The sequence below is a fragment of the Phaseolus vulgaris genome, chromosome 2 (assembly GCF_000499845.2).
Source record: "Phaseolus vulgaris cultivar G19833 chromosome 2, P. vulgaris v2.0, whole genome shotgun sequence".
Lineage (NCBI taxonomy): Eukaryota > Viridiplantae > Streptophyta > Magnoliopsida > Fabales > Fabaceae > Phaseolus > Phaseolus vulgaris.
In genome coordinates this window covers 27,416,210-27,443,865 of record NC_023758.2, presented here as the reverse complement: position 1 = coordinate 27,443,865, position 27,656 = coordinate 27,416,210, and the positions used below count along the sequence as shown (strand labels likewise).

Sequence of the window (27,656 nt, the reverse complement as noted above, 5' to 3'; positions counted from 1 at the left end):
AAAAAATCATATAATTCTTATTAACCTAATCAAATCAAATTTAGGTATTTTTAATAATCATAATTTTTAAACTTCAAAGGTTTCTTGTGTTATTGGATTGAAGGTAATCGATAATTTATAATATGAGAATTATTTTTTATTTTATTAATTTGACTACAACGAGAACATAAACTTCTGGTATATTACTCCTTGGTTATAAATGATGAGGAACAGGTATGAAAGTGAGTGTAACAAATTAAACTACGACTTTGATCTTCATATAAACCACCACTCTGATTTTAGTTTTCTAAATTTGAAAATTTCACTGCAATCATTTTCCAGCCAAGAAAATTGTCATGCAAAGAACTGAAATAAATAAATAAAAAATTCATAATCAATCATAAGTCACATGTACGCTAAACTATGTATGCTAAACTAAATGTGTCAATGTTACCACTATCAACCATACAATGTTGAAATAAAAAAATTGCTACCATATTACCATTATCAATCATACAATGTTAAATGATTTACACATTGCAACCATAGATGATGCAAAGTAAAAACATGTATGAAAATAAAAGTGTTTGAGTTTACTTGTTGATATTTACATCAATACAACAAGAAGGGGTTATTATGGCAAAGGTATATTTCTAATGTCATCTCCTCAAGATGTCTTTGCACAACTTTCTTCACACAATGTAAGGAAAACCAAATGTATTCACTCTCAAATTTGTGTCTCCTTTTCTTCGCACAATCGCTCATACAAACATGAGAGTAACTTACCTCTCTTTTCGCAAAAACACTACTCCTCGAACACAAACACAATGTAAATTTGGGTGTGAAAAATCTTATTTGATTATGTTTTCCTGCTAGACACATGATACAAGAAAATGAATACTTTGATAAGTTGGAACACTTATCACATGCAATAGGTTGCTAAATAGACATATGCACAAACAAATATGCATGAAAAGAGGTCCTAAGAAAAAAAAAGTTGTATAAATATAATTACAAACTAATATTTCTTCATACTAATCATAATTAAAATGAAAATGTTTAACTTAAATTTAACAAATTACATATTAGAAACTTAAAATTTAAAGTTTCATAATAATTTTTTAAAGTGGACGAGTAAATAAATTAATCTATTTTTTCTTGTGAGTTTGGTCCATTAATTCCAATCCACTATCTTACCTCTAGTTACTACACCACCATCTTATTATTATTATTATTATAAATCTCGGATGCTAGGTGCTTCTCTTGGTGGGGTGATAATAAAGTAGGTTGGATTCACAATAAAGGAGAAGAGGGGAGTGGAAGCTTGTTGTCCTTGTGGCATAAAGAAGTCTTTAGCTATGAAAATCACCTGATGGGGAAAGGTTTTATTGTGGTCATCGGTCTACATCTAAAATCGTCTTCTAGGTGTGTTGTGGCCAATGTTTACTCCCCCTGTGCATTGAATGCAAAGAAGACCCTATGGGAGGAGCTCTCCAATGTCAAACTGGCTTCACAAGATTCAGTCGGGTTCTTTTATGGTGACTTTAATGCTGTGAGAAGTAGAAGTGAAAGGAAAGGTATCAGGGATAAGAGAGATCAGTCAAGAGAGATATCTGGCTTCAACAATTTCATTGAATCCAATTCCTTGTTTGACCTGCCTTTGGTTGGTAAGAAGTTTACGTGGTTTAAACCTGATGGAACAGCTAAGAGCAGAATTGATAGAGCGTTAGTCACGGAAGAATGGTTGCAGAAGTGGCCTATGTGCAAACAGTATGTTCTTCGAAGGGAGGTTTCTGATCACTGCGCACTGGTGATTAAATCCGTGGAGAAGGATTGGGGACCCAAACCCTTTAGATCGATTGATGCTTGGTTCCAGGAGAAGGGGTTCAACATCATGGTTAAGGATAAATGGAAGTCTTTCTCAGTCCAGGGGAACGGAATAGCAAAACTGAAAGAGAAAATGAAACTTCTCAAGTCAGATCTGAAAGTGTGGAACAGGGAGGTGTTTGGCAACCTTCATACCACAAAGAGAAGGATCCTACAGGAATTGGAGGATCTTGACAACAGAGATTGTAATGGGGACCTTGAGGAAAGTGAAAGGTTAACCAGAATGGAGCTGACTAGCCGTTTGGTAGAAAACGATAAGAAACTTGAATCTCTCATATGCCAAAAGGCTAGAGCAAGTTGGTTTAAGATTGGGGACGCGTGTACTAGGTTCTTTCATTCATCTTTGAGATGGAGAAGACTCAGGAATGAAGTGAAGGGTGTTCAGGTGGGGGACCGGTGGTGTGAGGAACCAGGCACTGTTCGATTAGAGGCAAAGAAGTTGTTTGAAGCTAGGTTCAATGCTACGAAAGATTTAGGGGTAAGGTTGGATGAGGTAGAGTTTAAGACCCTAACCACAATGGATAATGAGGGGCTGGTGGCTGGTTTCACTGAGAAAGAGATTAAGGACGCTGTGTGGCAATGCGAAGGTTCTAAGAGTCCTGGTCCAGATGGATTCAATTTCAACTTTATCAGGAAAAGCTGGGACCTAATTAAAGAGGAGTTAATGGAAGCAATGGTTTTGTTTCATGCGACTGGGAACATCCCGAAGGGCTGTAACGCTTCGTTTATTGCGCTAATCCCGAAGGTGAGGGACCCCTCTAAGCTTGAGCAATATAGACCAATCTCTCTGGTAGGTGTCATTTATAAAATCATTACAAAGGTACTGGCAGGTAGAATGAAGAAGGTGTTGCCTACAATAATAGATGAAAGCCAATCAGCTTTCCTGAAGGGCAAAGGGATCTTAGATAGTGTGCTCATGGCCAATGAAGTGGTAGAAGATCTTAGGAAGAAGGGGAGAAGCGGCATTTGTTTAAAGGTGGACTTTGAGAAAGCGTACGACTCGGTCAGATGGGATTTCCTTTACGATATGCTACACAGGATGGGGTTCCATAATGTATGGATCTCTTGGATTAGAGGATGCCTTGAATCAGCCACTGTGTCTGTGCTAGTCAACGGGAGCCCTACGGAAGAGTTTAAGCCATCTAGAGGGTTGCGGCAGGGCGACCCCCTAGCACCTTTCCTTTTCATAGTGGTAGCAGAAGGCCTTGCAGGGCTAGTAAGACAAGCCTTGAAGGCTAATATGTTGACGGGCCTCAAGATTGGAAGGCAGAAGGTGGAGATGTGTATTCTCCAGTTTGCAGATGACACTCTCTTTCTATGTGAAGATACCATTGACAATGTGGTAACCTTGAAGGCCATTCTGAGGGGCTTTGAGCTAGCCTCAGGACTGAAGATTAACTTCCATAAATCAAGGCTAGCAGGTATTAATGTACAAAGCAATGTTATAGTATGCTTCACTAAGATTTTGAACTGCATTCAGATGGAGGTACCCTTCAAGTACTTGGGACTGGAGGTGGGAGGGAACCCAAGGAAGAAGCAGTTCTGGGAACCAGTTCTAAACAAGCTTAAAGCAAGGCTCAGTGCTTGGAAGGGGAGGTTCTTATCCTTGGCAGGGAGGATTTGTCTAATTAACTCTGTTCTAACTGCCGTCCCATTGTACTACCTCTCCTTGTTCAGAGCACCGGTTTCGGTGTGTAAAAGGATTATAAGCATTCAAACAAGATTCTTGTGGGGTTGGGGGAAACTGTTTAAGCCAATTGCTTGGGCTAGTTGGAAAGACGTATGCAGACCAAAAGAGGAGGGAGGGTTCGGGTGTAAGGATATACGCTTGTTTAATCAAGCTCTCTATTAAGGAAATAATAATTATAAAATTATATGCAATTATTGTATGCAATATTTGACGATATTGTACCCAATTATATGCAATTAATTTAATAATTATAGAATCTCATGATTAGTATCCTACCTAATTAGATTGTAATTTGGGAGAGAGAAACTCCTATATATTTCCTATACATGAGTGATGTAATATACACATAAGAGAATAAGAAACGTCTTTTCTTCTTACCATTTTTTATCATTTTTTTATATGGTATCAGATCCATTTCGAGCCTATCCTAGCGAATATTTGTTGGGTTTATCAGTCCACCCGCTATCGGGCCGTTATCGGACCACCCATAACATATATCTCCACGCATGAGTTGGTAGCCTCGGCGTGAGGGGTGTGTTGGAAATCCCACATCGACTAGAGATAAGGACATTTCATAATATATAAATGGGTGCAAACCTCACCCCTATGAGCCGGTTTTATGGGGTTGAGTTAGGCTTAAAGCCCACTTCTTAACATGGTATCAGAGCACCGATCTTGGTGCCCTGACAGTCTCTCCACGTTTGTTAGCTCTGCAGGTCTGCTTGCCCATAACTCCTCTTCTAATTCTGCTTTTACAAAACCATGGATTTTGGATAGCGGAGCAACCCATCACAAGATAACCAGTTCACTAAATTGTTGTGTCGTTTTTACTCCACATGGTTGTGTTTTACAGGACTTGGCTACGGGGAGGATGATTGGCTCGGGTAAACAACACGCAGGCTTATACTACATGTCCCCTCTTCCAAACCAAGCCCACGCATCTCAAATATCGACCGATCCTGATTTATGGCATAAGCGCCTTGGACATCCTTCTCCAGCGTGTCTACAACTTGTATCTTCCCTACTACCTATCCCTATCAGTAAAAATCTTATTCCCATTCATAATCATTGTAGTATTTGTCCCAAAGCTAAACAGACAAGGCTACCCTTTCCTTTAAGCACAATAAAATCTCATTCTCCATTTAATCTATTGCATTGTGATCTTTGAGGTCCTAATAAAACCCCAACTCATTTTGGAAAACGTTTTTTTCTCACTATAATAGATGACTATACTAGATGTACTTGGCTATTTCTTATGAATCAAAAATCTGAAACCCAACATCTCTTAGAGTCATTCATTACATTTGCACAAAATCAATTTCAGGCATCTATTAAAACCATCCGCGTTGACAACGGACTGGAATTTATTTCAATGTATGATTTTTTTCTCAAAAAAGGTATTGAATGTCAACGCACTTGCGTTTACACTCCTCAACAAAATGGGGTAGTAGAACGCAAACATAGACGTGTTTTAAACACAGCACGAGCCCTCCTATTTCAGTCCAATTTACCATTAGAATTTTGGGGAGAATGCGTTTTAACCGCCACATATATTATTAATCGCTTGTCATCACCTTTACTAAAAAATAAATCACCTTCTGAGCTACTATATAATCAACCACCTTCACTTTCTCACCTAAAAACTTTAGGTTGCCTCTGTTACGCAACTGTTGTTTCACCTAAGCAAAAATTTGATCCGCGTGCCCGACAATGCATCTTCATTGGTTATCCTCACAGTAAAAAAGCATACAAATTATTTGATATAGATGCAGACACTTTTTTTACAAGTCGGGATGTCATCTTCCATGAAAGTGTTTTCCCATTCTGCCAACAGTCACAGACACAATCCTCACCTCCACTACAAGGTATTTTGCCCACTATTGACATTGACTTACCCACTCCTGTCCAACATTCACTCGATCAACCTTCTTCTCTTACTCATCACAATGCACCTGAACCTCCATCAAACCAACCTTTTTCTCCTACTCGTCACAATACACTTGAACCTCCATCAAACCAACTCTCTTCTCCTACTCGTCACAATGCACCTGAACCTCCATCAAACCAACCTTCTTCTCCTACTCGTCATAATACACCTGAACCTCCAGTAGACCAACCTTCTTCTCCCATGCCAAGAAGTTTAGCACCCATTACCAAACCTTCTCCAACCGACCTTCCTGTTCGACGATCCAGTCGCACATCAACCCAACCTTCCTGGCTTCAAGACTACGTAACGGGATCCCAAGCCAATCATTCGACCACTGCCCAAGACCGATCGAATGGAACCAGGTATCCTATGCATCATTTTCTTTTTAATTCACGATTTTCTTCTACACATAGTGCATATCTTGCTAACATCACAGCCACCAAAGAACCTCACACTTATGCTCAAGCTATCCTTGATCCAAATTGGCAAAAAAGAAATGGACGAAGAGCTTTCCGCCTTGCAGCTAAATCAAACGTGGACCTTGACATCATTACCTGCTGGACAGAAACCCATCAGATGCAAATGGGTCTATAAAATAAAGTACAACTCAGATGGTAGCGTCGACAGATATAAGGCGCGCCTTGTCGCAAAGGGGTACACTCAGATTGAAGGTGTCGACTATTCTGAAACTTTTTCACCAACAGCAAAATTAACAAATTTGAGGTGACTCCTCACCATTGCAGCAACCAGAAATTGGTTTACTCACCAGCTAGATGTGCAAAATGCCTTCTTACATGGCACATTGCATGAAATTATTTACATGGACTTGCCACCCGGACATCATCGACAGGGGGAGAACATTGTATGTCGACTCAACAAATCCCTTTATGGTCTCAAACAAGCATCTCGAACATGGTTTTCAACATTTTCTCATGTGATTAAATCTGTAGGATTTCAACAGTCCAATGCAGATTACTCTCTATTCACAAGACAAAATAACTCATCATTTACTACCCTTTTGATTTATGTGGATGATATTCTTCTGACAGGAAATGATTTGACAGAAATTCAGCGTGTTAAAGATTGTTTATTACAACAATTTCGCATTAAAGATCTTGGAGACCTAAAATATTTTCTAGGGATTGAATTTTCCCGTTCCAAAGCTGGTATTTACTTGTCCCAGATAAAATATGCGCTTGATATTTTGCAGGATACGGGACTCACAGGTGCTCGTCCAGACAAATTTCCAATGGAACAATACCTAAAACTAACACCAGACGATGGAGAGTTATTAAAGGATCCAGTCAAATACAGGCGACTCGTGGGACGACTGATATACCTCACGGTTACTCAGCCTGACATAGCATTTTCGGTTCGGACCCTAAGTCAATATATACAGGATCCATGGAAACCTCATTGGGATGCCGCAATTCGAGTCCTAAAGTACATCAAAGGATCACCAGGACAAGGATTATTATTGCCATCCGAAAACAATCTGACATTGACAGCTTATTACGACTCAGACTGGGGAGGTTGTCAGACAACTCGGAGATCATTATCTGGATATTGCATTTTTCTTGGTTCATCTATTATCTCATGGAAGTCAAAAAAACAGACAAACGTATCAAGATCATCAGCGGAAGCAGAATACCGCGCAATGGCCAATACTTGTTTGGAGATAGTTTGGTTGCGATATCTGTTGCAGGATTTAAAGGTGCCATGTAACTTGCCAGCTCAACTTTTCTGTGACAATCAAGCGGCATTACATATAGCAGCAAACCCAGTATTTCATGAACGCACAAAACACATTGAGATAGACTGCCACATTGTGCGAGAAAAATTACAAGCTGGGATAATCAGTCCTTCATATGTACCGACACAATATCAGCTCGCAGATATTTTTACGAAGGCATTGGGCAAGGAACGATTTTTGACGCTACGACACAAGTTGGGTGTTCTTGATCTTCACCTACCAACTTGAGGGGGAGTATTAAGAAAATAATAATTATAAAATTATATGCAATTATTGTATGCAATATTTGACGATATTGTACCCAATTATATGCAATTAATTTAATAATTATAGAATCTCATGATTAGTATCCTACCTAATTAGATTGTAATTTGGGAGAGAGAAACTCCTATATATTTCCTATACATGAGTGATGTAATATACACATAAGAGAATAAGAAACATCTTTTCTTCTTACCATTTTTTATCATTTTCTTATACTCTCCTAGCTAAATGGAGATGGAGGTGTGTTTCGGAAGAAAAAGGAAGGTGGAAGAAGTTGTTGGAATCCAAATACAATCTAGGAATTGATAGTAGTCAAACACCTGTCAAGTCCCAGTCTTGGTGGTGGAGAGACCTTTCCAAGATGTGTAAGGAGGGAGAAGGAAAAGGGTGGTTTCAAGAAGAGCTAGGTTGGGTAATAGGCTGTGGTGACAAAGTCAAATTCTGGGAGGAAGTGTGGGTAGGAAGTGTTGACCTTAAATCCCTGTTTCCGCGTCTATACTCACTATCTCTAAACCAAGGCCAAACAGTGGGCGAGTTAGGAGAATGGATTGACTCGGAGTGGAGATGGAGAATGAGGTGGAGGAGAGATAGATTTGAGTGGGAGTCATCTCTGGAGAGGGATCTTACTGCACTCCTATCTGGGGTCACTCTGAAAAAGAATGTCCAGGACATCCAAGTGTGGGGGAAGGAGGTACCGGGGTTGTTTTCGGTGAACTCTGCTTATGAGTGTTTAGCTAAGCATGATAGAGGCAACCAAAGTGAAGTGTATAAGCTCTTGTGGAAGGTGAAGGCGTTCCCAAACGTGGTAGTGACAGCCTGGAGGGTTTTGATGGGTAAACTTCCTACAAGAGCGAGTTTGAGTAGGAGAGGGGTGATGTTGAACTCAACGGTGTGCCCTTTGTGTCAGTTAGAGGAGGAGACTTGTCAACATCTCTTTTTGGAGTGTCATCATGCCCAACGGGTCTGGTCTCCTTCGTCCAGCATAATGATTTAAGGCTGCATTTCCAAAGTTTCCACTTGTTTCAAGATAGCAACAAGCAAAATAAAATCTGGAAAGGGGTATGGGCAAACATCATTAGATGCATCTGGGATCAAAGGAACCTGATTACCTTCCAGCAAGGGGTAGTAGATGCAGAGGAGATTTTTCAGAGGGCTCAACTCAAGTCTTGGCTGTGGATGAAGCATAAAGCGCATTCGTTTTCTTATTCCTTTGTTGATTGGGTTCTCAATCCAACAATCTGCATTAAAAGCTGCTAATTGGAAGGAGGACGCACTCTTTTTTCTTGTTCTGTTCAGAGGTGATGGATTTGGAAAACCTAGACTGTTAGGCTCTCCATGTGAAGTATTTGGTTTGGTAGGACCCTGTTATGGAGCAGGATTGAGTTCCTTGGGGGTATGAGAGAGTATGTCTGGACAGCGGGAATATGTAGTGTTGTAACCCGTTTCGGGGTGGTTTTTATTGTGGTGAATGCAGGAACATGTTGCTTGCTGGAAATGGAGAGCATCTAGGTAAGGAAAGCAAGTATGTTGGTATGGTTGTGGTGCCCCAGCAGTCAAAGAAGATGTACAATGCTGCAGTGTAGTCCAGGGTAGTAGCTGCTTATTCTTAGACCCAGTCAGCTCTAGCTGGAGATGTTCAGATATGGTCGATGAAAGTGTTGTGGAGGTGGCAGCTGCTGCTGGAGTCGTGTCACGCACACCAGGTGTGGCAGCAGCTGAAGTAAGGCTTTTAGTAGGGTGTACAAAAACAGATTGGAAGTAAGACTTCTAGCAGGATGTACAAAAACAGTTTGAAGCAGTAGAGCGATGCTGTCGTGCAGTGAGTGCAAGACACGGTCCTGCTATTAGTGTGGAAGTGTGGCGTTTAACCTAGTGCTACATCATGCTCTTGGCTGGTTTGAAGTGGATGGCTATGAACATAAGGGCTTGTGTGGCTGCTGGTTGGAGATGGATAGAGAGGTTACTTAGAGCTGGAGTTATAAGTGGAAGACTCTATGTTGTTTAGTGGTCCTTTGCTGGTCATTCTTTGGTGCTCTCTTTGTTGACAAGTATATTAGTTGATAAAGTGAGGCGTGGAGGTCTTTTTGTGAAGGGTAATGGGATAAAGGTGAAAGGTAGGAAGTATAGGTGTGGATGTAGGTAAGGGTGTAGGTGAGGCCAAGGTGGTGTAGCGGTGTTTGGATGCCAAGGTGTATAATGTACTGCTGCTTTTGTGTAGCAATTATTTAGGTTGCTGTCATAACCGTGTAGGTCCTCTGTCATGATGATGCAAATTGGTTTGTTGTTCTGTGATTACAGTTTTTTAAGCAGGTTTTGCCACACAACGGTTGTCTCCCCTAAGCCATAAAGGGGAGTGTAACTATGTGGTTGATGTATACGGGTTGGGATACCCTGAAGTATCCCTCTTAATTTTATCTATTTATTGCTGATAAAAAAAAAAATCTTATTATTATTATTATCATTGTTATTATTATGTTCACCATCATAGGTGAGGCAACGACTTGTTTCATGGAAAGGGTTGGGGAGAATATGGGTTGTCTAAAGAAGTTGGTAATTGCATCCATGAAAAATCTGAAGGTACTGCCGGAGCAACTTAATTAGTAGGGTGGGTGCACTATAGGAACTAAAGATATTGGAATGTGAGGAATTGAGATCACTACCAAGTAGCTTTCAATGTCTGAAGAAGCTGTACAAGAGGGAAACGGGGAAAGCATGGGTAAATTTAGTTTGTTTGACTATATGGTTGAGTATGAGTGAGTCATGTCCAAGTGGCCAGAACTCCTTTTCTATTCTCACACCTGCATCTTTCATTGTTTGTGATTGCATCACATGCACTCCATCTCTAGATTCTACTTCTTAAAAATATGATCAATCTCTTCATTGCATCGACTTCAGACTGAGTGACTGTGTACAATGATTAATACATTAGTAGTTTTTTATCGAATCAACTCTCTTAGCTCAAGGTAGTGTACTATCATATATTCCCTATTAAGAAACTATTGAATTTTCATATTGATACGAGTTTTACACCTATAATCGTCTATTAGTTTTTGGCTCATTGACTTACGGTTGTGTACTTAAGATTTGTGTTGATATAGTATGATTGAAATGTAGTCAAATGCCTATTCCTACATGTTTGTGTCTAAAACAATCAGTTTATGATACGCGAATTCCGAATGTCTATAAAGAAACTCTTGATAAATTAGACCACTCGATTCACGTCATCCTAAAACTTTTTGTGGTAAATTCAAGAGTGTTTTGTTTACTTCTCTCCCTAGTGTGTCACTCTGTCCTTCAAAAATTGGGTAGCCTTTTGCGTAGTGTATATATTGAATAATAAAATAAGGTTTCTGTATCCCCACTTTATGTTTGATGTCTTCTCATTTCATACAATGTATCTTATGATTCAGCTTAGTCAGTAATGTTTTTGTCCAGATAAAGTAGTAAAAGGAAATCCGTTTTTTTTATGTGCAATTTCTAGGAGATATAATGCCTGATATAAAATCATTTCTAATGTTTTTTTCTCCTCATCTCAGGATTATGCTGAAGTCTTTGTTGTGGCTGATCTGGATTACATGCATGATGCTATGAATAAGCTTAACAGTGATTCTAAGAAGATCAATCCTCATGCATGCATCATTCTTTTAATATTTCTTTGCTTTTGTTCTCCATGTAGTCAGTGATGGTACTTTCCAAAGTGATTTCAAATTGTTATCTGCTATATAGTGTTCCATGTGCCTCAAATTGGTATAGTATTTGGTTTTGAATTTGTTTAGGATCAAATATTGTTGACTGAACTGTTTTGAAAGTGTAAGTGGTAAGAGAGATTTGTGATTGTTTGCTTAACATGTACAAAATTTTATTTTGAATTGTTTATTTAACATTATAAAAATTGATTTTGAAAAAATTGCTTACTAACACCAGTGTAGACACTCATGAATTTGATTCAAAATAACTGTGTTGGCTTAAAGTTTAGATTCAATTCTTTGTGTTTGCATTTCTGCAAGGATATATCTATTAGGCTGCAAGATATCATTTAAGAAACAGCATATTGATAAGAAATGGTTAGTTACTAAGTTTTGTATGGTCACGGTGCTACAAGTAGCAGAAGATATTTGCAATTTAATAAATGGTTTCGGTGGTAGTTTGTTGTTTTAAAACCCTGTAAAGATGCACTTATGTCTTTCTTCTGCCACTGTCCTTTTTCATTTTTCAGTGCCTAATCTTGAAATGAAACTCTAGAATGAAGATAAGGCTCGTATTCTTTTTAATACTCTACCAAATTCATATGAGCACTTCTAGGATGTTATTTCGTTTGGAAGAGATCAAACAATCACTTTTCATGTGCAGTGCTCAATTCAAATAAAGAAATCTCAAAAGCGGAAGAGATGAAAACTAAAAATAATGCAGAATATTTGAATATTATGTGGGGCAGATCAGAGAAAAGAAATTCCAAACTAAACAAGCATAAATCTAAATCCTTAAATCAATCTCAAATCAAGTTTTAATGTTTTCATTGTCACAAGAAAGCATGCCTTAAAAGGATCTACCCTGAGAGAAGAAACAAGAACTATAGCAACATTGCTTCTTCAATTGGTGGTCCCACTATAGCCATTTAATAGGTGAACTTAGCTTATCTTAGTTTTTCTATAGCATTTGAGACAGGTTGATTATTCTTAGTCAAAGAATGTGTACTGGTATTTACATGTTCATTATATACTTACCTTCGATGTCCAGAAACCTGTCTAGGGAGTACCATTGACATGGTTCATCGACTTTCTCTGTGTAACCAGCTTCCATTGCCAAATAAGTCTTTAAAAAGTAAAATTAAAATATTATACAACTATACATGTTTGAAAGTTATGCTGGGGCTATAAGACTAAAACTACCAAGAAAAACTAACATACAATGAATACTACTTTTTCCAACAAAATAAATAAAAGAATATTATAACTCTTTCCTATCAATGCATGCCTACACCATGCTTTGCCAAGGGAACGGTGAGAGTGTTTGTGATTTCTTTTTTGGACTATGTTCCTAGTGTAATGGCGAATGTGAAGTACATGTTAAATGAAATTTTAAAAAATTATTTGTTTTTATCAATAAAAAATAAAATAAAATTAAGAGGAATACTTCAGGATCTCAATCCTTATATAAGAATCGGCAATCACATGAAAAGAAGACATAACAAAACCAACCCATAGATTTTGATTTGCCATGGTTGCTGCAGAATTTTCCACAAAAAAAAAAAGCCTAAGCAGTAGTCAGAACCCTTTTAATTTGCCATGGTTGCTACTAAGAAAAGTAGAGAAAAGTGGCAAATTTGCTTCCGAGGATTCCATGTATAAACTTCACTGCTGCCACGCATAAACATTAGTCCTTCAAAAATTATTGATACAGTAAACAAATGCTTTTTGGCTACCTTGATGCTTCTCTTATATATGTCTGATCTATTTGATTTTTGAGGTTGAATTACTTAGAGGGTTCATACACTTATGTAATGCCAAATTGAAAGTTTGTCACTTTTTTGTTGAATTAATTGTTTAGTACCATATATTCGTTTCTTAGATACAATGTACTATATTCAAACCATCAGATACATGCATTTGATTGTGATGTAAGAACAAAACCGAAAATTCTTTTAAAGACAAAACCGAAATGAAACTCCGAATTTTAGAATGGACAATACATCAGATGCAGTGATAGACGCTAGTGATGTTATCTCAAGAGACTTGTATGTATTTTGGAATCGAAAGGAATCCCTACCTTGTACTGTTTGGTTTTGTGCAGAGAAGTTATTAGATCTCCATTGTGTTTAAAATTTACATACTAAGCTGGATTTATTTATGTTATTGGCGTATGTTCCTAAATGGTTGCTTAGTGTTCTATTAAAAACTAAGAGCTAGTGTGTTGTTTACATAGAAGAATCTCTATTTTCTAAATGACTTTGGTAGAACAATGAATGACTTGGACCATTAACAATTACTCTTGACATGATTGTAGGCAGGAAAAGAAATGATTTGATCAGTCTCACTGTGGACCACAATTTATTATAATGTTATGTGTTATAGATATCTTTTTAGCTGCACCTATAGAAGACTGATAAGTCTGAACTAACCTGTGCTTGGTATGAAATTTTTCCTCTCCTAAATTAGATAAAAATGAAGTAAGAACTAGAGAAAATGTAGTGCTCAGCAAAATTAGCTTTATTTCACAAGAGTTCAGCTACATGGTTAACACAATATAATTAGGCTCAGTTGAAATGCAAATTCTTAGGAACATTATTCAGCATGAGATCCCTTTTAATAATTTCCTACAATGCAATTCTAGCCTCCCTATGTCCCTTCTTTTCAAAGTAAAAACCATGAGATCCACTCTCCTCACACCAGTGGCTGCCTTTGCACATATCGAAACCATAAAAACTGATTTTATATTATCTTTTCCTCAATCATTGTCACACTTAAGTTACCACCAATATCTTTTCTTAACCAATCATCCTCTATTATGTCCTTTTTTTTACAACAACACATTCATCTTAACAAACTCATTTTTTCTTCTCTAATTTCTCTCTCTCACTATTTCTTAAAAGCTCAAGATTCACAATAGAGTATAATTAATCCTACTATCATACTGCAATACGAAAAAACTTCTCTTTTAGCTTGGTAGGAGATTTGTGCTCTCATACAACTCTCAATGTTTTCTCCTTTGATGACATCTTCATTAATTTCCTAAAAATTCTGTAATATGTTAGACATTTCCAATTTCTACTTTCAAGTAATTTTTCTATTGTTTTTTTGCTAAAAAATTGCATATATTGCATGCGTAGTACCCCTTCTCAAGGAAAAACCTTTGGTTTTGATGCCAATCTCCAAAACCCAAATTTATAGTTAACATCTACCTTGTTTCCTCCATCAAAACTATAATGTCCACAGAAAATATCATTTAAAAATAGTTTTTGTCTCTTGAACGCACATCGAGGACCAAATTAAACATGAACTCAAAGATGAGTCTTAATGGAAACCTATCCTTATAAGAAAGTCCCCGTCTTGCCTTCACGAGTTCTCAAACAAAAAAAATATTCCTCCATACATGTTTTTTATAGGTTAACAAGCATATGAACGGTTAAACCTTATTAATTATAAGATTTCCCTATCCTTATAGCTAAACCTGGTTCGGTAACATTAAATTATTGTCGTGACTGATAATAGATCATCTAATTTGCCATTGTTGTCACTCCTAACAAGTACAAAGTAATCGAAATAAAATATTCCTCTGATCGAGAATAGAGTAATTTGACATTGATGTTACCAAGTACAAAGCAATTGAAATGAAATTTCATCTCTCCGACAAAAAGTGTTCTAAATGAAATTGAATCATCCTCTCATTGCCCAAAAAACACATGACAATCTTCCAATAGACTTCACCTTCGCTTTACCTAGCCTAACATGCATAGATTTCATCAATCAATATTTGTCTAAGCCATACAAAACAAGAAATGTCTTCTTCATCTCGTCCTAACTGGCATATTCAGGAACACCAAGAACACACCAAGAACTCGGCAGTAGTCTCGTTCAGTGGAAGAAGACAATGCTGGAACAATACAAGCAGAAACACATTATATCATTTAGAGGTTATAACCTAGTTCATGTATTTTTAATAAGACAATTTAGCTTCATATTGGATTGGTGTTTCTCCCTCCTAAATGAATAACTTTAGGTTCAACAAATTTGTAACTTTGATTGACATATCTAAAAGATAAAAGAAAAGGATAGAATGTTGCATTGTTTCAAAGATTAATTTACTAATGGGTTATGGATTTCCTTAATGACAACTTATTCTTGAGCTACAACAAGAAGGGATTTCATCATTAAGGTGATGGAATTTTTTTTGAAGATGTTAATATATTTTTTAATACATTTATATATTTTTCATCCTACTTTGGTAAGCTTCAAAATAAAATATACCGTGAAGAAGCAATCACTATATTTAAAATTAGTTATTGGTTAAAACCATCTCGAGATAGTAAATTATTAGAAATTTTGAAACTTGAACTGATACAAACATCATTACAAAAAAAAATTAATATTATCTACAAATTTTAATCCACGAATCTGAGTCCGTAGGTAAATTCAAGACATTACCCACAAATTCTGAATTCGTAGGTAAATTCAACATTACCAACCAACTATTACCCACAAATCTTATTACCTACCAACTTTTACCTACGGATCTCTGTTACCAACTATTACCCACGAATCAATATTACTTACGAACTATCACCCACGAATTTCTATTATCTACAAACTATTATCATAATAATTATATATATAATATTAAAAATATTATTATAATATGAAGAATTATAAAATCATAATTAATATTCATAAATAATAATAACCATAACTAATAAGTGTACATATTATTAATATTATAAAATTAATAATATTAATATAATAATTTAAATAATATAATTAGTATTATATTAATAATATGAATAATATTAATAATAATAATATTAATGATATTAATAATATAACAAAATTATTAATATTAGTAATAATAATATTTAATAAAATTAATAATATTTAATAATATTAATAATATTAATATTGATAATTATACTCATAAGTAATAATAATCTTAACATGACAATAAAACTTGAGTGGTGTAATGATTAAAGCTTTTATGGACCTTGTTCAAGGAACTTGGCTTCAAGTTTTACCAGGGTTCTGTTACCTACGGATTTTTTCCGTACATAAATTGAATTTTTCGTGTAGTGATCATTAAAATTAATTGTGATTGAATTAGTCCGTATATTAAGATTTATATATAACATCTAACATATTTATTTATTTATTGATATAATTTTTAAGATATTGATGTTTTTTTAACATGATGCTTAATACTTTTAGAATTAAGTTGCATGATACACTACAAGAAAATCACGACATAGAAACCAATTTTTAGAGACCAAAATAATTAGTTGCAATAGTAACTAAATTAGAGACCATTTTAGAAACTAAAACAAAAATTGGTTTCTAAATTAGTTTATATTATTTTCTATTATTGTTAAATAGTTTCTAAATTGGTCTTTAATTAGCAACCAAGGTTTTAGAGACTAAATTTAGAAACTAAATAATTGGTAGATAAAACATTGGTTGCTAATTAGATATTTAGTCTCTAAAACCTTGGTTGCTAATTAAAGACCAATTTAGAAACTATTTAACAATAATAGAAAATAATATAAACTAATTTAGAAACCAATTTTTGTTTTAGTTTCTAAAATATGGTTTCTAATTTAGTTACTATTGCAACTAATTATTTTGGTTTCTAAAAATTGGTTTCTATTTGATGATTTTCTTGTAGTGATAATTATAATATGATCACTTTTTATAAATAACATGTTACTTAATACTTATAACATCATCCAATATTTTGTTATCCTTAATTAAGGTGAAATCTTCATCACAATCTCTCGTATCCAGGATTGATCAACTTGAACGTGAGAATAAATTTTTCAAGAATAAATTTTTTATGAGTGATGTAATAGAAGTTAAATAATAAATGATATAATAGTTTCATCAAATCTAATAAGATATATTTTTTTATGTACTTTATCATTTTAAAAAGGAAGATAAAATTTAATATCACAAACAAATCTGTAAGATAAAATTTACACTCTCATTTTATATATATTAAAAATATAATTTAGTCTTATTTTAAGTCAAGGTTGAATCTCTAAACATAGATAAAATAACATATAACATAGGTATCGTTATGAATTTAGAATTTAATATCTAAAAATAACATATTAGAAAGATTAATTATCAAATACAAAATTTAATTCATTTTTTAATTTTAAACATATAGTCAAGGATAAAGAAATAAGACTATCTTTTTGAAAAACAAAATAAACAAAAAAACTTAAACTTTAAAAAACTTGTAAAACATTTTTATATTATAACATATTTTATAAAGTATTGTAAACTTTAAAATGAGTTAAAATACAAAAGTTAAGAAAAATACGGTGATAATTTAAAATAATAAAATATGAATAATTTGTGTAAAGTAGAAAATTTGTAAAACTAAAACTCAAAAAAACCTGTAAAAGTTTTAAGATATAATATTTTTAGGTACGCATTGAGAAATAAAGAAAATATGAAACATGTTGCTTTTTCTCTGAAAGGGCTCTAATGTTAGGTTGTAATTCACAATCAATTTTCATATTCTAATTTTTTTACTTACCAGATACATTACAAATTTATTTTATTAATAATTTATCATAAGAAAGTCATTTTGTGGTTAAGTATAAGGAAATTAGGATATTGATTCAGTGGGTGTTGATTTAAAATTTCTATTCTCTACATTTTTTTCTTTGTTACATTTAGTATTTTAAAATTATTTTTCATCTATTTCTCAAATAAATAATGCTAGGAGATGATTTTTTTTGTCTATTTTTAATTGTTTTTTTTAAATAAACAAATCTTAAGTACGAATAGCTTAACTATGACTTTGTAATTATGTTTTAGTAACTCAAACAATTTTGAAGTTGGAGGTATACATATATTCAATAAATGATATATTCAAGAAATGATTAACTTCCGTAATGAATTCAATATATTTTGGGATCACAAATTATTCTTGACGTGCAATAAGAAGGATTGCATAGGGTTGGAATTTTATTTTAAGATGTTCATCTACTTTTATTCTCTCTCTTTTTTTTCACAGTATGAATATATTTATATACTTTTCATTGTAATCATGTAAACTTCAAAATAAGATATACTTTGCTTATATAATGAATATAGTCGTGTAAATGATGCATAATTATATTCCAATCATTCTGCCCAAGAAAATTAAATTATATAAGAAATTCTTTCTAACCAAAATATTATTGACTCATCGTTGCCTCTCTTCTCCATAATCAATCACCAACCTTTTCTTCATTCAAATTCTCCTTCCTTCCAATGGCTGACGCTTTGCTGGGAACTGTGATTCAAAACTTGCAATCTGCTGTTAAAGACCAACTTACAACTTATTGGGTGTTGATCAACAGACTCAAAAGCTTTCCAGCAATCTCACCGCAATCCGTGCTGTCCTCACAGACGCTGAGAGAAAGTAAATAACAAGCCATACTGTGAAGAATTGGCTGCAGAAACTCACAGATGCAACATATGTGCTTGATGATATCTTGGATGAATGTTCACTTCAATCCAAAAAGGTGCTCTCTGATGATGGACGAAGTTCATGCTTGGCCCGTGTGCATTTCAGGGACATTCTCTTTCGTTTTCATATTGGAAAGAGGATGAAAGACATCACCCAAAGATTTCACGACATTAATGAAGAAAGACGCATGTTTGAGTTACGTGATGATGGTGTCACAGAGAAGCAAGCACTGGATGATGATGATGATGGTTATTGGCGCCCAACTAGCTCTGACATTACAGAACCTAGAGTCTATGGCAGAGACGAAGATCGAGAGCAAATTGTGAAATTTCTTTTGGAAGATGCCAGTAACAGTGAAGACCTCTCCGTATCCTATAGTTGGTATGGGTGGACTTGGCAAAACAACACTTGCCAAGCAGGTCTTCAATGATCACAGGGTATGCAACCATTTTGACTTGACAATTTGGGTTTGTGTTTCTGATGATTTCAACACAATGACAATACTACAATCCATCATAGAATGTTGCATTGGACAAAATCCCAATCTCAATACCTTAGAAGCAGTGCGGAAAAAGGTTGAAGAAGTGTTGCAGAGCAAGAGGTATTTACTTGTTCTTGATGATGTGTGGAATGAAGACCAAGAGAAATGGAAGCAGTTGAAGGGGAAGTTGCAGTGTGCAAGGGCAGCAAAAGGAGCTACCATTTTGGTCACCACTCGACTCCAGGAAGTTGTTTCCACCATGGAGACGCATGGCGCTTACCATTTGAAAGAATTATCAAGAGACGACAGTTGGTCATTGTTCACAAGCCATGCGTTTGGACCAAACAGAAAAGGGCGGGAAGAGCTTGTGGCAATTGGCAAAGAGATAGTGAAAAAATGCGTTGGTTCGCCGCTTGCAATCAAAACACTGGGCAGCCTTTTGCGTGATGAAAGTGAGGTAAGCCAATGGGAAAATGTAAAGGAAAGTGAGATTTGGAATATATGTGAGGAAAATTCTATTATGCGTGCTTTGAAACTAAGTTATTCTAATTTGGAGTTGTCTCTGAGGATATGCTTTTCTTTTTGTGCAATTTTTCCCAAAGATTTTGAAATTGACAAGGAAGATCTAATTCATCTCTGGATGGCTAATGGATTTATTAAATCTAAAGGAAACGTAGAAGTGGAGGATGTTGGAAATAAAGTGTGGAAAAAATTATACCGTAGATCAATTTTTCAAGAAGCAAAGTATGCTAAGCTTGGTATGATTAGAAGTTGCAAGATGCATGATCTATTTCATGATCTTGCCCAATCTATTATGGGTGAAGAATGTGTGATTATTGAGAATGGAAGGTTGACTCAGTTGCCAACTAGAGTTCACTATGTAAGCTTGTCAAATTCTAAGGTGTCTGTTGATATTACTTTTTTTTTTTTTATCAGCAATGAATAAATAAAATTAAAGGGGATACTTCAGGGGTATCCCAACCCATATACAAAAACCACAAAAGGACTTCCTATCTCTCCTTTATGGTTGGAACAAAACAACCTTAAAGTGAGAAAAACATACCCAAAAATATACCCAAGCAAGATCGCCTGTCGCCAATGCTTCTCGCCATGTATGCTTTGACCTAAGTAAACCCTGCTCTCGAGGAGGATCCACTCGGGAAATCCCCATCTCATTGCTCTTATTAAGGTTAACAGACATCTTTATCGAACCAGCACAAACCCGGCGATGTGTCTACCTCAGTGATTTTCAGTACCTGATCTTCCGTTCTTCGAATACGGCAATGATACACAACTTCACCGACCACCGACTACGCGCTCATGGAGATCGCCGCTTCATCGACCGGCGATCATGTTTACCTTTGCCTTCGGCGACCACCGACTAGCGCATGGAGATCGCCATTTCATCGACCATGGAGGTCATGTTTACCTTTGCATAATTTCGACGACCACCAGCTACACACGCATGGAGATCGCCGTTTCATCGACCGGCGATCATGTTAACCTTGTATAACTTCGGCGATCACCGACTACACACATATGGAGAACGCCGCTTCGTCGACCCGCGATGACCTTTGCATAACTTCGACGACCACTGACTCCACACGCATGGAGATCGTCGTGTCATCGACCGGCGATCATGTTATCCTTGTATAACGACCGGCGACCACCGATTACACACGTATGGAGAACGCCGCTTCGTCGACCGACGATCATGTTGACCTTTGCATAACTTCGATCGACCACAGACATCCCCTACAATCCTTACTCCATACCAGTCCATACATGCACCATGTTACGTAACAGTCATATACCCCGTTAATTATAGAGCTCCCCAGGCCAAGGCAACAATCTCTTCGAGCATGCCCTAGCCATTCCGCCGAGCGAACAGAACCATAGCCTCCATCCATCCCAGTCGCGCCTTAGCTTGCGCCTATTGAACACAGCACCTACAACCCAACGATCTTACCACAAATGCTAACAGGCCTACAGATCTTCCAATCTTCCACAAACCCTTCTGCCTTTCCTGGACCGGACTTTACTTTGGAGGTCCATTACTTATAGCTCTTGATACATAAGATTGGGTTTAAAACCCAATCCACAAAAGAGTAATTGAACCTGCATACCTTATGCTTCATCCACAGCCATGATTTCAGTTGAGCTTGTTGTAACATCTCTTCAGCATCTACAACTCCTTGCTTGAACGCGACCAAGTTCCTATGTTCCCATACACTCGTACTATAGCAGTCCAGATACCTTTCCAAATCGTCTTGTTTGTTACTGGCCTGAATCAAAGTGAAACTTTCAAAGTGATTACTCAGACCATTGTGTTGAACAGAAAGGATGCCTAGCCATCTATGACATAAGTCCCAAACACGCACTACCACTTGACACTCAAAAAATAAGTGATGGCTGGTTTCAATTTTAGAATGGCAAAACTCGCATAAAGTGGATTCCATCGTCACCCCCCTCCTACTCAGGCATTCTCTAGTTGGTAGTCTATCCAGTAAGGACCCCCACGCAGTGGTCAGAACAGAGGGAAAAGCCTTGGCCTTCCAAAGGAGGTCAAAAACAGCATTGCAGGTGCCATCTCCTCTTATGCTCGCATAAGCTGATTTCACTGAGAAACACCCCTTATCATTGATCCCCCATACCCGAGTGTCTTGCTCCTGCCGTGTAATAACAGCCCTAGAAATATATGAGACTAGGTCTGTTTCCATCACCGACTCCCACTCGAACCTGGCCCGCCTCCATCTTAAGTTCCATCGCCAGACGTCCCCTTCCCACATGACTACCTCTTCCACTGTTTGACACTGATTACATAATATGGTGTAAAATCTGGGGAACGCGGATTTGAGATTGGTATTCCCAACCCACACGTCATCCCAGAATTTCACTCTGTCACTGCACCCTATCCTCCAACCCATTTCAGCTTGGAACCATCCCTCTCCTCCTCCCTCCATACAAACTTTATGTAGGTCCCTCCACCACCAAGACTGCAGCTTTAATGGTTGGTTAGTCCCCTCACCACCTCCTCCATATTTCGACTCCAAGACATCCTTCCATCTTCCTTTTTCATCTGAGAGCCACCTCCACTTCCATTTTGCCATCAGAGCATAATTGAAATCACGTATATCTATGATCCCCAGCCCTCCTTCCTGTTTTGGTTTGCACACATTTTCCCACCTGACCCATGAGATCGGTTTCTTTTCCTTCCCCCAGCCCCATAGGAACCTTCTTTGAATACGCTTGATGTTCTTACAAACCGAAACAGGTGCTTTGAACATGGAAAGGTAGTGCAGGGGTACTGCTGTAAGCACCGATTTAATAACACAGATTCTACCTGCCATTGATAAGAACCTCCCTCTCCACGTGCTTAGCCTGCTCTCCAACTTATCAATGACTGGCTCCCAGAACTTCTTCCTCCTCGGGTTGCCTCCCACCTCAAGCCCTAAATACTTGAAAGGTACTGTCATCTCCGCACAATTCAAGGTCCTCAAATAACAGCGGATGTTGTTCCTATGCACATTAATACCTGTAATCCTGGACTTGTGGAAGTTTATCTTGAGGCCTGACGCTACCTCAAACCCTCTAAGGATAGCCTTTAAAGTCACCACATTACTAAGAGAGTCCTCACAGAAGAAAAGAGTGTCATCAACAAACTGTAAGATACTTATCTCAACCTCTTTTCTCCCGACCCTCAAACCAGATAGTAAGTTAGCCTTCACAGCTTGCCTTACCAACCCTGACAAGCCTTCCGCTGCTATCAAAAAAAGAAAGGGGGCAAGTGGGTATCCCTGCCTCAACCCTCTCTCAGGTTTAAATTCGTCTGTCGGGCTTCCATTCACCAGCACAGAGATAGAGGCACTTTCCAGACAGCCCTGGATCCATCTGATCCACTTTCTATGAAACCCCATCTTTCCCATCATATCGTACAAAAACTCCCATCTAACCGAGTCGTACGCTTTTTCGAAGTCGACCTTTAGGCATAGCCCACTTTGCCCTCGTCGTCTGATGTCCTCTACCACTTCATTAGCCATTAGAACGCATGGCGCTTACCATTTGAAAGAATTATCAAGAGACGACAGTTGGTCATTGTTCACAAGCCATGCGTTTGGACCAAACAGAAAAGGGCGGGAAGAGCTTGTGGCAATTGGCAAAGAGATAGTGAAAAAATGCGTTGGTTCGCCGCTTGCAATCAAAACACTGGGCAGCCTTTTGCGTGATGAAAGTGAGGTAAGCCAATGGGAAAATGTAAAGGAAAGTGAGATTTGGAATATATGTGAGGAAAATTCTATTATGCGTGCTTTGAAACTAAGTTATTCTAATTTGGAGTTGTCTCTGAGGATATGCTTTTCTTTCTGTGCAATTTTTCCCAAAGATTTTGAAATAGTCAAGGAAGATCTAATTCATCTCTGGATGGCTAATGGATTTATTAAATCTGAAGGAAACATAGAAGTGGAGGATGTTGGAAATAAAGTGTGGAACAAATTATACCGTAGATCATTTTTTCAAGAAGCAAAGTTTGATAAGCTTGGTATGATTAGAAGTTGCAAGATGCATGATCTATTTCATGATCTTGCCCAGTCTATTATGGGTGAAGAATGTGTGATTATTGAGAAAGGAAGGTTGACTCCGTTGTCAACTAGAGTTCACTATGCAAGCTTGTTCAATTCTAAGATGGTTGTTGATATGACTGCTTTCAAGAAAACTGCTTTCAAGAAAACTGCTTTCAAGAAAGTTGAATCCCTTCGGACTTTTCTAGATTTGGGTGATATTGGCCTGGTGCCATCAACCCATTGTCTCCGAGCACTATGCACAACTTCTTATTCAGTGTTCCCAGTCAAGGATTTAGCACATTTGAGATACTTGAGTTGGAATTGGGGTTCTGGAAAAGGCTTACATAAATTAATTTGTCAGTTGCCGAAATTGCAAATATTGAAACTACAACATCTCTACCACCTTAGGCTGCCCAAAGAATTGACGCAATTACAGGATCTAAGACATATTGTGATTAATAACTGTTATTCAATATCAGAGATGCCTCCGAATATTGGCAAGTTAAGGCATCTAAGAACACTGAGCACTTTTGTTGTGGGTTCAAAGTTAGGGTGTGGGTTATCAGAGTTGCATAGCTTAAAGCTGGGAGGCACGCTGAGAATCGAAGGCCTTGAGAAGGTCCCCAATGAATGGGATGCTAAACAAGCAAATTTGATTGGTAAGAAGGACTTGAATATCCTAGACTTGTCATGGGGTGGTAGTGCTAATTCAAAAGGTAGTAATGTTAACGTTGAAAGAGTACTAGAACCCTGCAACCTCCCTCAAGTTTAAAGAGTTTTGGGATGAGAGGATATCAGGGGAGACAGTTATCAAGTTGGATGAGAAGTGGTCCAGTTCTGAGAGACTTGGGGGAAGTTACACTCTTGAACTGTGACAACTGTGAGGAGCTTCCTCCACTTGGTAAACTACAACAGTTGAAAAGGCTAAAAGTGGGTGGAATGAAAAATGTGAAGTGGATAGATGATGAGTCGTATGATGGTGTGGAGGAGAAGGCATTTCCATCGTTGGTGGAATTGAGTTTGGAGAACTTACCAAAAATGGAGAGGATGTTGAGGGAAGAAGGAGTAGAGATGCTCCCTCGTCTTTCCCTATTACGTATTGGTGGCATCTCCAACCTTAAATTTCCACGTCTTCCTTCTGTTGAGAAGGTATCTATTTTCGAAGCTGCTTCCTTGATGGAAGGGGTTGTGGAGAATATGCCTTGTCTAAAGACCTTGCATATTATTAGAGGAGTGGTGGTATTACCCGACCAACTCAGCGGGTTGGGTGCACTACAGGAACTACACATTATTTCTTGTGATAGTCTGGAGTATTTTTCAGAACACGGGTTGGAAGGTCTGACCTCACTTAGAAGTTTGATTATTACCAACGGTGAGAAATTGAAATCATTATCTGAAGGTGTGCGACATTTGACATGTTTGGAGAGTTTGAGTATCATGAATTGTCCAGAGCTGGTGACTCTACCAAGCAATATGACCCAACTAACTGCCCTTCGAACGGTCAGAATCCACCATTGCTCCACGTTACCCTATGGCTTACAATGTGCCCCTCCCTACGAACTTTGGATATATTCAGTTACCCGATCTACTTCATTGCCGGACTGGGTGGGAGACATGACTTCTCTTCAAAAATTAGAGATTGGGTATTGTGAGGAGCTGAGGTCAATACCGAGTAGTATTCAACGCCTCACCAACTTGTCTTCTTTAAATATACGCGAATGTCCATATCTGAAGAAGCGGTGCAAGAGGGAAACGGGAGAGGATTGGCAATACATAAAGCATATTCCAGAAATACAACTGTTTTTCCAAATGAAACCGACTTTTTGTGGTAAATTCAAGAGTGTTTTGTTTACTTCTCTCCCTAATGTGTCACTCTGTTTTTCAAAAATTGGGTAGCCTTTTGCGTAGTGTATATATTGAATAATAAAACAAGGTTTCAGTATTCCCCTCTTTTATGGTTGATGTTTGGCATATACTGTACCAGCTTCTCATTTCATACAATGTATCTTATGATTAAGCTTAGTCACTATGCTTTTGTCCAGATAAACTAATAAAAGGAAATCAGTTTTTTTATATGCAATTTGCAGTTGATATAATGCCTGATATAAAATTATTTCTATTCTTTCTTTAACCTTTTTTTTTCTCCTCACCTCAGGATTTTGCTGAAGTCTTTGCTGTGACTGTTCTGGATTGCATGCATGATGCTATGAATAAGCTTAACAGTGATTCTAAGAAGATCAATCCTCTGGTATGCATCATTCTTTTAATTTTTGTGTGCTTTTGTTCTCTATGTAGTCATTGATGGTACTTTCCAAAGTGATTTCAGATTTTTATCTGCTATGTAGTGTTCTATGTGCCTCAAATTGGTATAAAATTTGGTTTTGAATTTGTTTAGGATCAAATATTGTTTACTAAATTGTTTTGAAAGTGTAAGTGGTAAGAGAGATTTGTGATTGTTTGCTTAACATGTATAAAAAATTATTTTGAATTGTTTCTTTGACATGTATAAAAATTGATTTTGAAAAAAATGTTTACTAACACTACTGTGGAAACTCATTAATTTGATTCAAAATAACTGTGTAGGCTTAAAGTTTGGATTCAATTGTTTGTGTTTGCAATTCTACAAAATATATCTACTAGGCTGCAAGATATCATTTGAGAAACAGAGCATATCGATAAGAAATGGTTAGTTACTAAGTTATGTATGGACACGGTGCTATGAGTAGAAGATATTTGCAATTTAATAAATGATTTCGGTGGTAGTTTGTTGTTTTAATACCCGGTAAAGATGCTCTTATGTAGAGTGGTGTTGTTGGGAAATAACAAGTTGTATAAGAACTGACAATAAAAAATGAAATGAAAACCAAATTAAAATGTTTAAGATCTGACAATAATCTTGACAAATTAAAATAGTGCTGTTTCTTGGCAGGCTTATACCAATTCTTTGTTGGCTTCAACTGTTGAAGCAGCAGCAAGTATCCCATACTCACCCTTCCCTGCAACATAATCTTTGCCTTTGCCTGCGAAATATAGCATAGCAACGTTGCTTCTTCAATTGGTGGTCCCACTATAGCCATTTAATAGGTGAACTTAGCTTATCTTAGTTTTTCTGTAGCATTTGATACAGGTTGATTATTCTTAGTCAAAGAATGTTTATGGTATTTGCATTTTCATTATATTTGTGGGCTGCTGTTATATACGGGTTTTTGGCCATAATGAGGTTTTTTTTTTTTTATTAAAATATGGTCCGTTTAAAAAAATTACAAATTTAGGCAAGTCGTGTCAATTTGGCACGATTTCATATGTACAAATCGTCCCAATTTGACACGACTTTGTCATGTCATACTGAAGTCGTGCCAACTTGACACAATTTCTGCCACGTCATTTTTTTTTTATATTTTATTATTTATATATTGGGTAGTAAGTTATGTAATGTTAAAAATTAATTTGATACATAATTTTCTAAGAGTCATAGTTTTAAGGAACAAAAAATTGGATAATCGTGTATCACAATTATTCATTTTGTTATGAAGTAATAATTTTTTTTATCACAATTCAAATAATACATTTTTTAAACTTGTTAATTTTTTTAATGTCATTTATATTAAAATATAAAAAGGTATAATTACTGTAATTATTTTGAAATAATTAAATAATTTAAAAATAATTATATAAATTTTAAATAAGTCAAATAATATAAATAATTTGTAATTATTTTGAAATAATTAAATAATTTAAAAATAATTATATATCCAGTTTTGTTTTCCTTAAAACTAACACCCTTAGAAAATTATGTATCAAATTAATTTTTAACATTACATAACTTACTACCCAATATATAAACAATAAAATTAAAAAAAAAAAATTATGACATGGCAGAAGTCGTGCCAAGTTGGCACGACTTCCGTATAACGTGGCAGAAGTCGTGTCAAGTTGACACGACTTCAGTA

The 27,656-nt window shown here is 36.6% G+C and overlaps 1 pseudogene; it reads left to right on the top strand.

The window, feature by feature from the left end:
• Positions 1-18,467: 18,467 nt before the first annotated feature.
• LOC137809303 (putative disease resistance protein RGA3) lies at positions 18,468-27,206 on the top strand (annotated as a pseudogene).
• The last annotated feature ends 450 nt before the right edge of the window (positions 27,207-27,656 follow it).